The 14,819-nt window shown below is 38.0% G+C and overlaps 1 pseudogene; it reads left to right on the top strand.

Annotated features, from left to right (window-relative positions):
- The first annotated feature begins 5,186 nt into the window (after nt 1-5,186).
- LOC101414802 (NEDD8-conjugating enzyme UBE2F pseudogene) lies at nt 5,187-5,919 on the top strand (annotated as a pseudogene).
- The last annotated feature ends 8,900 nt before the right edge of the window (nt 5,920-14,819 follow it).

The raw sequence follows: 14,819 nt of genomic DNA, 5'->3' as shown, positions 1-14,819 counted from the left end.
TTAAATTTCCAGATGCATTATTTTTCTGGATACAAACTACTTACTCTATGATCACTTTTATCTTTTTTCTTGAAATGAATAAAAGAGCTGGCTCCTTTAAGGGGATCCTCTTAATGATTTGTTTTAGATTCTCTTCTTTTTAACATGTTTTCAATAAGATTTATCAACTTCTTTATCAAGCGTAGCAAAAACAATTTCCACCTCTAAACTTTTAGTTTCTAATTCAATATCCCAAATATCACACCTTTGCTACTCAAGGTGTGGTCTGGACCAGCAGAAGCAACATTATCCATTGGGTTTGTTAGAAATTTAAAATTTTCAGGTTCTACCCCAGACCATCAGAATCAGAATCTGCATTTTAACAAGATCCCCACTTTTATTAGCACATAAAAGTTTTCAAAACATTATTTTAATCTGTTAGATTGTCAGATGTCTGTTTTTCACTTTATAGTTGATAATTATGATTGTCTTTGATACTGAGAAATTGGAGATTGAATGATTATATATGATATATGTATATATTATGCATAAGTTGTATAACTAAGGTTATAGAATTTAGGAACACAACAGAAATACCTATGTAAAAATTAAAGTTTCTATGGGACATATAGAAATCTTATACATATATAAATGCATAAACATTTATCAAGGATTTTGTTTTGTCAGAAACAAGCTTTTCTACTAACAGGCTACAGGTTGGTCTCTTCTCAATAGATGATAATGCATATAAAACTAACATTCTTTAATTGATGCCATCCACTATAAATAGTGTAAAATTGAGCCAAAGAAATTATAGTCTATAAGCATTCTATGTAGTTTTTCAGGGCAGGAACCATGCCTCATACAACTGGCTACATACTAAAGAAATAATAATTAACAATACAGAGTAGATTCTAAATGAATATCTAATGAACAGATGCTTATGCTCAAGTGTAAGTCATTTCCTTAGAGGACAAGATGATGGAATGCTTTTTCCTCTAAGTCCACATCAAGTGGAATCTTTATGAACTCCTCTACCATCTTTCACCAGTAGCATCCAGACTGTTTATGATTTCTCCTTGATTGCCATTGTAATTCACCTCTTCAGTCATGGATAACTCTGTAAATTCACAATGTAGTATTTCAATATGTAATTGTTACAGATTTTGCTGTGCCCATCAGCTAATAGTAAGCAAGGCATAACTACTGGGATTTGACATGGTTTTATGTCTCTTCACATTAATCCAACTATTTTCTTTTACCAAGGAGACAGATTATTTTCTCCTCAACAGGTTTATACCTTTTTAGTAGTCTCCCTAATGAATGACATTAGTATTTTAGTCTGTTAGCCTTCTTTCATAGATCTTGAGACTACTCCCAGTAAAATTAAAAAAAAAAAGGCCAACAAATAAGTATACAATACACTTTATGAGCCAGAATTTTGTTAAGGGCACTTTGGGGACTATGAACATGAAAAAGGACTGGGTTTCTGCTGACAGATGGTGATAAAAATTGTGAAGGAAATACATAAACAGAGAGGCGTGACGGAAAGAAACTAGTAATGGGAGGCTATTTTAAATTGGGGTGATGAGTATACATCCCTTAGGGAGGTAGTGATATTTGAACTGAGACCTGAAGGATGAGAATGGTTCAGCTAGTGCAAATCCCCAAGGAAAAGAGCCTGATATGTTTGAGGAACAAAAACTATCCTAGTGGGGAGGGAACCTATAGAACAAAAGGAAAGTGGTTAAAATATGAGATTTAAAACAGGCTTGAGACAGACCATGTATAATCTTAAAGACCACAGGAGGTGTTATTAAAGGTTTAAAGGAAAAGAGGCATAGTCTAATTTATGTTTTAGAGTCTGTTTTCCACTCAGCAGCCAGAGCAATCATTTTAGCAGGAGGCAATAAGATTAGTTAGTAGGCTACTATGGTACACCAAGGGAAAGATGATGGTGGTTTGGATACAGATGATAGCAGTGAGAAGGGGAAAACAGAAATTTAGAAACTAAAAAAAATTGAACTTGGGAGAGGAGTGAGGAAAAGGAAAGGAACACAGATGATACTTATATTTTAAGGATGAGCATATGGTTTATTGCATGTTTTACTGAGACAATGGGTTCTAAGTAAAAATGGGGTAATGAATTAATAAATGGATGAAATTATTAATGAAAACTTAATGAACCTATGAAAGAGTCCTTGTACCTGGGTAAGAGGGTACTTGATTGACACCCTTACATCACAGATTCCCATTCAATGTTAGTCTTCATAAATTCTACTAGGATAGAGACAAAGCTCCTTGATTCTTTCTTACTTCAGGATGTTTTTCTCCCCACTAATCTGGTTGACTATGACCTCATCTTTGCTATTTTTGTCTTAATTCCCCTGTCCTAGCACTCATTCTCTTAGTAAGCTCAACCAATTCTGACAATCCTAAAGGTAGATATGCTGAGACATGTTCAAGGACACTTATTTCACAAGGTACTAGCTGAAAAGTTGCTTTAAAGTAAGAGATGGAATGCCTCACAAATTTACTAACAGCAATACATTTCTGGTTCTGTGAGTACACACAGAGTTACAATGCTGTCCACTTCTCCATTTCTCACACTGAGTTTCTCCATATCTACTCAGTCTCATTGGTTTCATGTAAAAAGAGTACCTGTGTGGTCATGTCTTCTGCTCTGGGAATAGAGTACACAAGCCTTTCCTTACTTGAAGAGAACTTTAGGAAACACATTATGGATAAATTTTGTGATTTTAAGTAAATCATAGCTTTTCATCATTTTACGCCATCTGATAAAGTCAAATTGAGAGTCACAATGCTTTTCTCATAGTATGCATTTGACACCAGTGAGCTCTCAGTGCCAGCCATTTTCCATTTATTTGTGCATACTTTATATTATGGATTGTTTTCTCAATTATGCTGAATATTCTAAAATTTGAGCTCATATAGACAACCATTAGACATATCTTTAAGGCCTGATAATTTGACTGCCCAGAAAATTTTAATTTTTCTTTGATTAAAACACTGATAAGTCAGCTATGGAGGTGTTAGAGATTTTATTCAATGGTTGAATTTTAACAAAATATATACCCAATACTTATGGTACCTAGCATACATATATACTTCCTCACATCCTTTCAAAATTTAGTTGATTGCTTTATGCTTGAGCTTGCCTAAATGCTTTGCGTGTTTTTTTGTCTTTATTGTTTTTAATGTTACATTAAAAAAATATGAGGTCCCCATACACCCCCACACCCCTCACCCCACTCCTCCCATAATAACAACCTCCTCCAACATCATGGGACATTCATTGCATTTGGTGAATACATCTCTGACCACTGCTGCACCACATGGTTAATGGCCCACATTATAGTTTACACTCTTCTCCAGTTCACCCAGTAGGCCATGGGAGGACATACAATGTCCATATACTGTCCCCGCAGCACCACCCAGGACAACTCCAAGTCCTGAAAATGCCCCCACATCACATCTCTTCTTCCCACTCCCTACCCTCAGCAGTTACCATGGCCACTTTCTCCACATCAATTGACCTAAATGGTTTTAATCACCTTGAAAAAATAATAAAAAGATTCTGGCTGGTTTCTTCCTCAGACAGAAAAGAACATAGCCCTGCTTTCTCACACACAATGGGCATGGATTTATTCTTGAATTGCTCTTTTTCTATGGCTTTTAAAAGAAATGTCATCAAATTCCTGAAATTCATCATGGAACTTTATGATTTAAAACTGCAATTATTTTAGAGCATTATGTAGCAGAAATTGTAATTAATAATTTTAATTCTAAATGATAGATATGAGATACATGTCTTATCTGAAGCCCATTTGAATGAGAGACTGGGACATCTATTAGCAGAAAATATGCCATAAGAGGAGAGAATCAAGTGGGAAAATTTGACTTCTACAAAAATTGTAATTTCTAAGTACAGTAATGTAGTAATGGTTATTCAGACTTGTTGCTCAGCCTAAATCTCTATGGGTTTTGTGAAATCTAAGCTCCCTCTTGACATAGATGTGGAGTGGACACAACCATTTCAAGGTCCACAGGATGGAGGAATAGAGTATGGATTAGAGTGGATATTCTATTCATGAACTATTGTGATTAGTAATCGAAGAAAATGTGGCATTGGTGTGGAGAAAGTGGCCATGGTGGCTGCTGGCGGTAGGGAGTGGGAGGAAGAGATGTGATGTGGAGGCGTTTTTGGGACTTGGAGTTGTCCTGGGTGGTGCTGCAGGGACAGTTAACAGACATTGTATGTCCTCCCATGGCCCACTGGGTGGACTGTGGGAGAGTGTGGGCTATGGTGTGGACCATTGACCATGAGGTGCAGCAGTGCTCAGAGATGTATTCACCAAATGCAATGAATGTCTCATGATGATGGAGGAGATTGTTGTTATGGGGGAAGGAGTGGGGGGAGCGGGGTGGGGGGTATATGGGGACCTCATATTTTTTTAATGTAACGTTAAAAAAATAAAGACAAAACAAAAACAAAAACTCTATAGGTTTATGGTTCTATCTTAGGTAAAGAGAACACTATAAGATCAAACTAAAAGAAAAGTTTCACGAAAAAGATGTAATGATGTTAGGACAAGAACTACACTGTTTGGGTAGCCACGTAAAAAATCAATAAAAATGGAAAGAAGCACCGTTTTTGGCCCTGGATTCAATATACCTGGCCTCTATCACGTGGAGGGTTTCAATAAATACATCATTCACTAACACCTGGAGATTCCGCCTACAACCACCTGGAAGCAGCCATGTCTGGAAGAGAATGTTCCTGTGGTTCCCGATAGGGCCAGGATCCCTATTGGGAACAGAAATACCCAGGGCAAGTGGTCTATGACTTAATTCTTTCCAGTGATGGTGGGAGGAGACTGTCAAAGTGAGAGCAAAGTTTACCAAGTAGTGCCTGGGCTTGAATTCTATTTTATGTACTTAACGATATAACTTGGGTAACTTATTCAATCTTTTTGAGATTGAGATTTTTAATCCATGTAATGGAAGCTATGCTATATACTTCACGTGTCTTTTATGAAAATTAAATTATGCAATAGATATAAAGCATCTAGTATAGTGACTTGCCAGGTGAATAAGTTCAAAATATTAGCTCTCATTCTCTTTTTCCCTATATAGAAATACAAATGTAAACAAGAAACATAGGCAATTGGGGATCTGCATGAGAAATGAACAAGAGGCGGCGTGAGAAGCCGCGTCTCGGCGCCCGCCCGCCTCGCCGGTCTGCGGCGCCCGCCCGCCTCGCCGGTCTGCGGCGCCCGCCCGCCTCGCCGGTCTGCGGCGCCCGCCCGCCTCGCCGGTCTGCGGCGCCCGCCCGCCTCGCCGGTCTGCGCGCGCAGGGCAAAGGCAGCCGTAACGCTCACGGGCCAGCAAACTGAAGCGGGATGGCGGTCTTGAAAGTTCCCGGATGGCAGCCACTGCTTCAGACTCTTCACTCGGAGGGTTGCAGAACTTGAAGCTAATTTACCTTGTACATGTAAAGTGCATTTTCCTCATCCAAACAAGCTTCATTTCTTTCAGCTAACGGTAACCCCTGATGAGGGTTACTACCAGGGTGGGAAATTCCAGTTTGAAACTGAAGTTTCTCATGCATACAACAAAGTAAAATTCTTGACCAGAATTTGGCATCACAGAGACGGGGGAATATGTCTAAGTTTATGGTGAGAACATTCGATTGTCGGCACTGGCTGAGCTCCCACGAGGATGTGAAAGGATGTGGTTTGAGGATCTATATTTACTGACCTTTTGAATTTTGATGGTCCCCTGAATATTGAAGCTGCGGAACATCATTTGCGGGACAAGAACTTCTGGAATAAAGTTGAAGACTACATTAAGCGTTAAGCCAGGCGATCCGAGGAGAAGCTTGCAGCACCGCGGAGTGCATGTGATAGATGCCTCTAACTTAAAACAAGGTTAAACCTCCTCTCCCCGACCCCACATCCCCTCAGCCCCCCTGGATTGCTCTAGTCCACGGACACATTGTCCCCAAGAAGAAACGCTGCCTGACTGCCCATGTGTGGTGGGGAATTCAACAAAATACAGCCAGAAAATGTGTTTTGGATCTGGAGAGTTGTCTACTTACCTTGACATGTTTGCTTTTTCAAAACTGTACTGTATAGGCTGTTGATGACGTTCTTGAGAAGTTTTAATGAACTCAGAAATGAAGTCTGAGCTTGCCTCCCATTTTCCCAAACAAGTCAGTTTCAAGCACAAGCGATGCTAATGATGTGTTCAGTGTAACCGCTGATTGGCCATAAGGAACTCGCTACAAATGGGGATCAACGCAAATTTTCTCAGCTTCTTCCCGAAATGTTGGCCCTGCCTAGGTGTCCTGAAGCTTGCCAGGATGCTTAGAGTCATTTACTGTATATCTCTCACGGAAATGCAGGTTTTATTTAATGTAAGTATATTTTGGAACAGACTTGTAATTTGTACAATTTAGTGCTTTAATTATTTTTTTAATTCTCATTTAGTTTGTATTTTCATTGTATAAAGGAGACAGAAAGATGTTGGGTCAAACAAGTATTGAAAAGAAATACAAAGAAAATGTGAAAGACAAATTATTCATTCTGTCCAAATGCAACAAGAATTTAGCTTCTAAAAATCAGAGCTCTTCCTTTCAGGTCCAGCTATGACAAGAAAGTTTCGGAGCCATTTGAAGCCAGATCTGAATGGTAAATACATTCTCCCACGCTGCCCGGAGAAGGCTGGCGGCGGCCCTGGCCCGCTGGGGAGCGCGGCGTTCCTGCTGCTGAGGCCGCGCCGGTGGGGCTGCGTACAAAGAGCCAGGCCCTCGCTGCCCCGCAGTCCTGTGGGACGGCAGAGACACCACCTGCTCGCTGCCCGATGCCCCGAAGCCCCGAAGCCGTGCCTGTGGCCTTCTCTTCTGTTTGCTCTGGTTCCTGCGCTCTCTGGGGGGAGCCTCCTGAGCCTTGGAGGCCCTAACTCAGCCGCAGGACACAGCCTTCCTGGGCGGGCTGGTGCACTTCAGTCAATGCAGAGAAGGCGCGAGTGGACCTGCTCCCGCGTGCAGACCTACGAACCCAGGAACTCAAATGCAGAATAAATGATTGTATGGCTTCAAAACAGACAAGCAAAAAATAAGTAAGAGACAATGGGAAGAGATGAAAGTTCAAGAAGTATATGTTGACACATATGGTGTATATAAATAGTTACTGGGGCAAGAAGAGTTGGAGAAGGAAATAATGGTAATAAGTGGTAATAAAACAGGAAAAACTGCTGAACGTGGAAAGAGAATAAGAGAACTGTTATGAGAAATTACATACAGTGTATAATTTTCTAAGAATAGTTAGAAACAATGCATAGGGTACTGTCAAGAGAGTTATATTTTCATATGAAAATGACATTTTTCTTTTCTCTTTTGATTAAATCCTCTGAGAAACTGTCAGTCCAACAGCCTTAAGGCATTCACAGAAGTTAGATACTGCATCAGTTTTCTAAAGGAAAAAAAATGGTATTAACGATCCCAGATATTATATTCTACTGGTGATTAAAGCCAAACCAATATTTTCAAGAACATGTACATAAAGAACTATTGAAATTATGTGTTGCAAATAGGATTTACAATGAAGAGTTCTAATCCCTATTCTGAAGTCATATAATAAAAAAAAAAAAATGACAATAAGTAAAATAATTCCTGGAGATCCCCAAAGTCATTTACTGGTACATTGAATGATGAGTTTATCCAGATGTCAAAAAATAGATATTAGAATTTAAATAGAATGATTAAAATTCTTAAAATTATAGTTTAGATTCATTCAGACTTAACTGTTCTTTGATCAATGCTTAGCCAAAAAGTCTCAGGGGTAGATGTTTAAAACAGTATTTGAAAGGTCATTGATGATTCATAGGTGTTTTATGTAAATGCAAAAGTGTTTTTCTGCCTTTGACTCAACTCACTGTGCTGTAAAATTTCTTTAATCTTTATCTGAACTTCAATGTTTTTTTATATTACTTATTTGAACTTTAAAAAGTACTAGTATTACAAAATTAAAGATAAGTAATGGGACAATATAAGTGAAATTTTACCTTCTTTTTCACTAATAACTATAGATTGAATCCTTAATTATATTTCATATTTAGTCATCCACATCTATATGAAATGATTAAAATAGAAAATTGGTTAAAGTGAAGAATGATGGAGTTAGAAGACTTCCCATGTTCCCATTATTGGGTCAATCACTTAAGAATATGCCAATTGTGGAGGTAATAGATAAATTCACTTTTTCTTGCTGTCAGTAGTGAGTATCATATTATTTCTCTCCTCAGACCAAATTTTTATCAGAACATGGAGCACAGTAGTTTGGAATAAGAGTCAGGAGTCAGAGACAATAACCTTCCAAAATAAAATGTAAAGAAAATAAAATAAAAAACAATATACAAGAGATCATCCTTCAGTATTGCCCTTTGCACAAGGGCATTTATATAGGCCTTTCGTTAACCCAGAAAACATTTATTTTTCTTCAATTGAGGACAAAACTGGTCATAGTCATTTCAAACTATCTACTAACAATGGAGTTTTATAGAAACAAGAGGAAATTCATTTCCATTTAAGTTATTTCAGAGAAAATAGTCCCTATATTTGCTTCTGAAGTTTATTTTGAATATCTATATGTATCCTCACTTTCCAAGGAATGCTCAAACAGGATAATTTCCTCTGGTGGCTGCATGTATCCCTGGGGACAGAGGAGTTAAACCCTGCAGTGCTGACAGGGTGAATAAATAAAGTGGTACAGGCTCTATCTGAGACTTTAATGTTATTTTGGTACTTACGACAACTTGATCAACGCTGGAAAAAAAAAATAAGAAAATGACTTTTCGAAGAGGCATCTCCTGTTGAACAACAGTGCCTTCCTTATTGTCATTTTTTTTTGTTGTTGTTTTCTTTGTTATGTTCACCTTAAGCTGCAATTGCCAGGCACCCTAGTCTTCCCATCCTGTTGGAAGTTGCTACTGTTGAAAAGAATGCAGTCAGAGATTTAAGAAGGATTCCTGGTGCCTATGGCTGAATTCCAGTATTGCTGTTGCTTCTCTGTTGCTGTAGTTCCCAATAAGAATATTTACTACCTAAGGAACTAATTCATTCAAGTAATCTGGAAAGATTTTTAAAGGAATTAAAAACTGAAGTGGCTGAGTAAAAAAGTGTACAACAATAAACTCAGTGCCAAAACATAATGAGAGTTAAAAGGAAAACCAAAAATGTTGCCTTAACATTGAGATCATAATTCTTCTTTCAGTGGTGTCCTTGCTTCTTATCTTGCTGGGAAAAATCAAACCACTGAATACCCAATACCATATCCACTTACTCACCAGTATGTGTATCTGTACATTCTGGTATCTCTTGTTGAACATGCCTCGTCTGTATCACCTGGAGGGTTTCAAATGTCTTAATTACTCTCTAAGGATAATTTTTCCACTTGTATACTAGATCCCATATTTCATACTTAAGGTTGTTGCTCCAGTAATTTATCCTATCTTTCTTATATCAGTAAATTCTCTCTTTCCTGTCCCATGTCCATCAACATTTAAATATGCTGTTATTTATATCATCTTAAACAATTGTCTTGACTCCAAGTCACTGCACTGTTCATCTTTCTATTAACAGTAACACCCTCAAAAATTAGCCTGTACTCACTACCACCAATTCCTTTCTTCCTAGAGATATTTTTAAGCCTGGTACAATAAAAATTTCTTTCCTATGACTCCACTGAAACCAAAGACCTTCATTTTGCTAAATCCAGTGGTTAATACTCAGTTCTTATTTCATGAATATCTGATACCCTACTCCTTGAAATTCATTTTTTCCACTGGCACACACTCTCTTGTTTTTCTTCTGTGAACTGGCCCTACTTCCCCTCTATGGTTCTTCTTCATCACCCTGACCTCTAAATTTGGGGACATTTTAGGACTCAGTCCTTTGACCTTTTCATCCCTTAATCTACACTCACTCATACAGCCCTATCTCTCTCAACATGCTGACTACTTCCAAAATGTAATCTTCAACCTGGTCTACCCTTAAATATCAGATCCACAAGTTTACCTCTCCATTTGGAGGTCTAACAGACATCTCAAACTCAGCATGTCCCAAATGAAGCTCTCATAGACCACATTTAATCCATTGGTAAATCCTTTCAGCTCTACCTTCAAAATACTTTGTAGATTCCACTGCTTGTTACCATCTTCACTATCATCACCATGGGCCAAACTCCTTCATCTCTCACCGGAAACACAACCATTAGCCTCCTTCTAAATTCAATTTCTGTCTTGTTCCCCTTGTAGCTTATTTTCAACTCAGGAGATTGTGGGACACTGCTAAATGTAAACGTGTCTCTCTATTGCTCAAAAGTCTCCATTGTCTACCCATCTCATTCACAGTAAAAATAAAAGCCTTTGTCATGCTCTAAAAGGCCCACATGATATATCATTCTGTTACTTCTCTGACTATCCGCTTTCATTCTGAGCCTTCCCGTTTTGCTTCTCCCCTAGTGGTTTTCCTTTTCCTTGCTTATGGCAGGCATTCTCCCAACTCAACACCTTTGTCTGACTGACTGTTTCATATGTGTGAAATGTTTTCCATCAAATTGTTGTAAGGCTTGTTCTCTGATCGTCTTCAAGTGTTTACTCAAATGGCACATTTTCAATTAGGACTTTACAAACGACCTTATTTAAAATTGCCAATCTCCATTACCCTTTCCTGTTTTTACTTCTCTGTATAATTTACTACCTGGTAAAATAATGTCTGTCTTTCTCCACTAGTTTATTGTCGCAGTGTGGGCTCGCCCGGAGGGCCGCTGCAGGGGCGGTGTGGGCTCGGGCGGAGGGCTGCAACACACGGAGGGGCCTTCCGAGAAGGCGCTCGGGGCCGGCAAGGTGCGGAGGACGCGCGGTAGGAAGAAGACTACCGAGGAGACCAGGATCTGTGCGTAAGTCTGATTTATTCAGGAAGTACAGCGGTTAATATAGGGCGAAGATGGGGGAGGGGCAGGGGGCGTGGCGGGGGGCGGCAGACGGCTGATAGGTTCGTGCAGGGGTGCATCACTGGTTGCGGGCAGAAGACGGGGTAGCCAGGGTTCTCCGCGGCAGCGAGGCGGCGCTGTCATGGCGCCCGGCTTTGGCCCTCGGGGGAGAGGCGGGGTTAGGCCACCGAGGGGGAAGCGGGTGCAGCTGGGCAGAGGGGCGGGCAGTACGCCCGAACCCCAAGCGGAGGGCCTTAACACCCGTTCCGGCCACCCGGGTCCAACTCCCACCGGCGCCTGGAGACGAGCCGACCCTTGCTGTCGCCGCGCTCCCACACGGTGCCACCCTACAGTTTATAACTTTACATGGTAGGGACTTTTGTCTATTTTTTTCATTACTCTGTCCCAAGTACTAGAGTATTGCTTGGTACAGAGTAGGTTCTAACTATTTGTTGAATAAATGAATACATTTTCATTGGAATGATTGAAAGCTAAGCAGCTTATTTTTATTAATTTTAGTTTTTAAGAAAACAGTATATTGGATTTCTTTTAGGACTTTCCTTAAGTGTATCACACAGTTGAAAGGGCCAAGGTTTTTATAGAATTTTGTAATTCATTTAATTAATGATGCAAACTGTTTTCAGGCATTTGTTTAAAATGATTGTAATATATTCAGATTAGTGTTTTCAAATAGAGTGGTTGAGACTGAAGTTTGGAGTCACACTTACTGCCTTGGTTTGAATCTTAGTTCACCAGCTGCTCAGTTGTGGGATCTTGAACAAGTCATTCAACCTGTATACATCTCAATATTCTCTTCTGTTAAATAAGGATAATAAATAATAAACCATTGACAGTTTTACCATATTTAATCTTACAAAGAACATTATGATATAAACTTTGGACCCAAAGTTTTGTACTAAGTTACAAATGTGTTATTATTTTTGTTGTTGCTCAATGTGTTTCTTTTTCTTTTCTCTTGCTCACTGTTGCCCTAAGTCCTCTTTGCTAAAAGTTCTTGATAAGGAGAAAAAAGGGAGTCTGGATGTGGGGGGACCAATGAACATGAAGAATGGCCAAGATCTGTGATGAACTATTAGACTACAATGTGGAGAACACTATTCTAAAGTGTCAGTCTTTCCCTGGTGTTTGAGAGAAAAGTACAAGATTAGACACACTGATGGTGAACTGCAATTTAGATAGCTGAAATTTGTTCCAAAGTGGACATGAAGAGCAGAATTATTTTCTTCCTATTGCTCTTTTCCTATTTGATGCAATACTTTAGACCCATTTAACCTTCATCGATATGGAGGTGATTGTTAAAGATGTCTGCATTTGACTCCAAATTAGTATGACAGTGTAAATAAGAGAGAAATATTTAGAAATGACCAGGAAATTTGTACTATAACTTGATCATATTTTAAGACTTAGGATATTATAATGTTATTATTTTGGTTGAATCTTGATTTATAAAATATGATGTTACTTTCGAAATGCACCCATTCCCTGATAGTGAAGAAAGTGGAAATTGTAGCCCTCTTTTGCCAAAACAGAAATTTGCAATGGCATTATAAGCACTGCAATTAATCATGACCATATTCATGATTGACTTTCACCATATGTTTTATTTTAGAAATGAAACTCTTTAGCAACTATATATATTGAAAAGCTCTCTTTCAGGTCAAATTTGACTAATTAGGACTCAATCTGAACTAACATCAAAGAATGTAATTAACTTTCAATCCTGAAAGTTGGTCATGTCTTAAAACTTTAATCTTGTATTCAATTCCATCAGTACAATATAAATCTCTTAGTACTCTGTTACTCAAAACCTGATGAACATGTATAATCTTATTCTATATTATGTCAAATATCTGTTCAATGTTTTGAGAACTCTTCTTCCAATTGAAATTATCACCATGTATGGTCAGAGAGGCTTATTTTACCATATAGTGTAGAAATTCCTGATTGCAGGTACATGTGTGGTATCTGCTAACCTAATTCTTGCAACAGAACACTACCAACTCCAATATTTTATTGCCTGATTTTCTGTTGTCTATTTTGTAGAAAGATTAAGTAACTCAAGTAAATTTTTCTGGGCTAAAGTGAAACTTTGAAATAGAATCAATGATAATGAGACAATAGCAGTGTGATTTTGTGGAAAGGGGCAGAGAAACTTAGATTCAGAGCTAGCCTTTGATAGTTACTGGTTGTGTGACCTTTGTCAAGTGATTCAACCTCATAATCTTTAGTTGTATTGACTGTCAAATAGAAATAATAATTTAAACTACATTACAGAAATGTTGTGAATGGAGAAATAGTATATTTATAAAACAGGGCCATGGTACCTATTGTGAAATCAATAAATGGTAATTCATGTTGTTAACAGTCTTCTTGTAGAATATATGCCTGTGTGTCATTTCTTGAAGTTCATAAAACATGCATGTCAGGGCTTCTCAGTATGGAACCCCTCTCCTAACCAACACAGAAGTTCTAATCAGATATGCCTAGAGAGAAAAAGCTTTTGGCATTGACAATTTTATAGCAGAGGAAGAACTCTTCTGAAGATGTTCAACTGAAAAATCTATAACTAGATGGGCAGGGGTAAGTCACAAAAATTTAAGAAATGCCAGAAAATGCAATAGAGTAAAGAGCTGCCCTGGGTCTTAGACATCTCAGAATCTAAGACATCCTGAAGTTGCCTGGTTCTAAAGATACTCATGGAGGCAACCCGCATGGACCAAGTAAATAGATTTAGTAGCAGGATCCTTGGGCCCAAGGTCAGTGATGGCAAAGTCATATGAATTTGGTGAAGAACCAGTCCTAGGCCTGTAGGCTTTAGAAAAGCCACTGTATCAACATGGATGCTAACAGGAGCAGAACCTCTAATATTGTTGGAAAAACACGGAATATATTCTCAGTTTCTTTCCTTTTAATAAAGTGCCCTTAGTAAGCATTGTGTACAACTATATATAAGAAAGAGTTGTTATCTTCCTTTCCAGCTATCTAGAAGATAGATTTCCATATTTTTCTGAATCATGAAAAAGCTTATAAGGAAGTACAGTATCCTGGACTCAATGCACACAAGTGTTTCTTATTCTTAATTAGTCAATTAATGCTGAAAAGTTAAAAATTGAGAAAGGACTGAAGAAACAGGAATTTCATAACCAATGAAAGAGAATCCTGTTTAAAGTCAGTGAAAGGTAAAATGTAAAAATGTTAACATTTTCAGAGTTAACAGCCTAGATATTAATCAAAAGCAACAGAAGAATCATCTGAGAGTAGTAGTATTTTAATATTTTGGAGAGGACTGGGTAGAATTGACAAGTTTGAACTGAAAGAATTAACTTGCCCAGATCTTAGCTTGTATTCATTTATCTTAGAAAAGAACAGAATTAAAAATATATTTATATTTTACCATTTGTAGCATCTTATTTCCTTATTCATTCCTTGCTTGGGATACTGTTTCAGGTATTGTCATTCAATAACTCATTTTTAAGCTAAGACTTCTTAATATCTCTGCTGGTATATTACCTTGTGCCTTTATTTAATTAGGGTATAATTATATGACATTGACATAAAACACTCAGATGAATGAGGGATTCACTTTCAAGTGAAAAGCATTTGGACTCAGCTGTACAAGTGAAAGTAATCTCTTTCAATAAAAACAGCACAGGCTTTGGGGAATGATAGCTATCTTCAGAAATAACAAAAACATTTGACTTTGAAAGGTTAGAAACATCTAGAGCATCTTGCTCATTTACAGAGTTATGGAAATTCCTAATTATAAAGATAATTTAAATGTTCGCTTTTGACTTAAATATAAAG

The sequence above is a fragment of the Dasypus novemcinctus genome, chromosome 4, assembly GCF_030445035.2.
Source record: "Dasypus novemcinctus isolate mDasNov1 chromosome 4, mDasNov1.1.hap2, whole genome shotgun sequence".
NCBI classification, from domain to species: Eukaryota; Metazoa; Chordata; class Mammalia; order Cingulata; family Dasypodidae; genus Dasypus; species Dasypus novemcinctus.
Note: the sequence above shows the minus strand (reverse complement) of the source record. Positions and strands in the feature narration are given on the sequence as shown.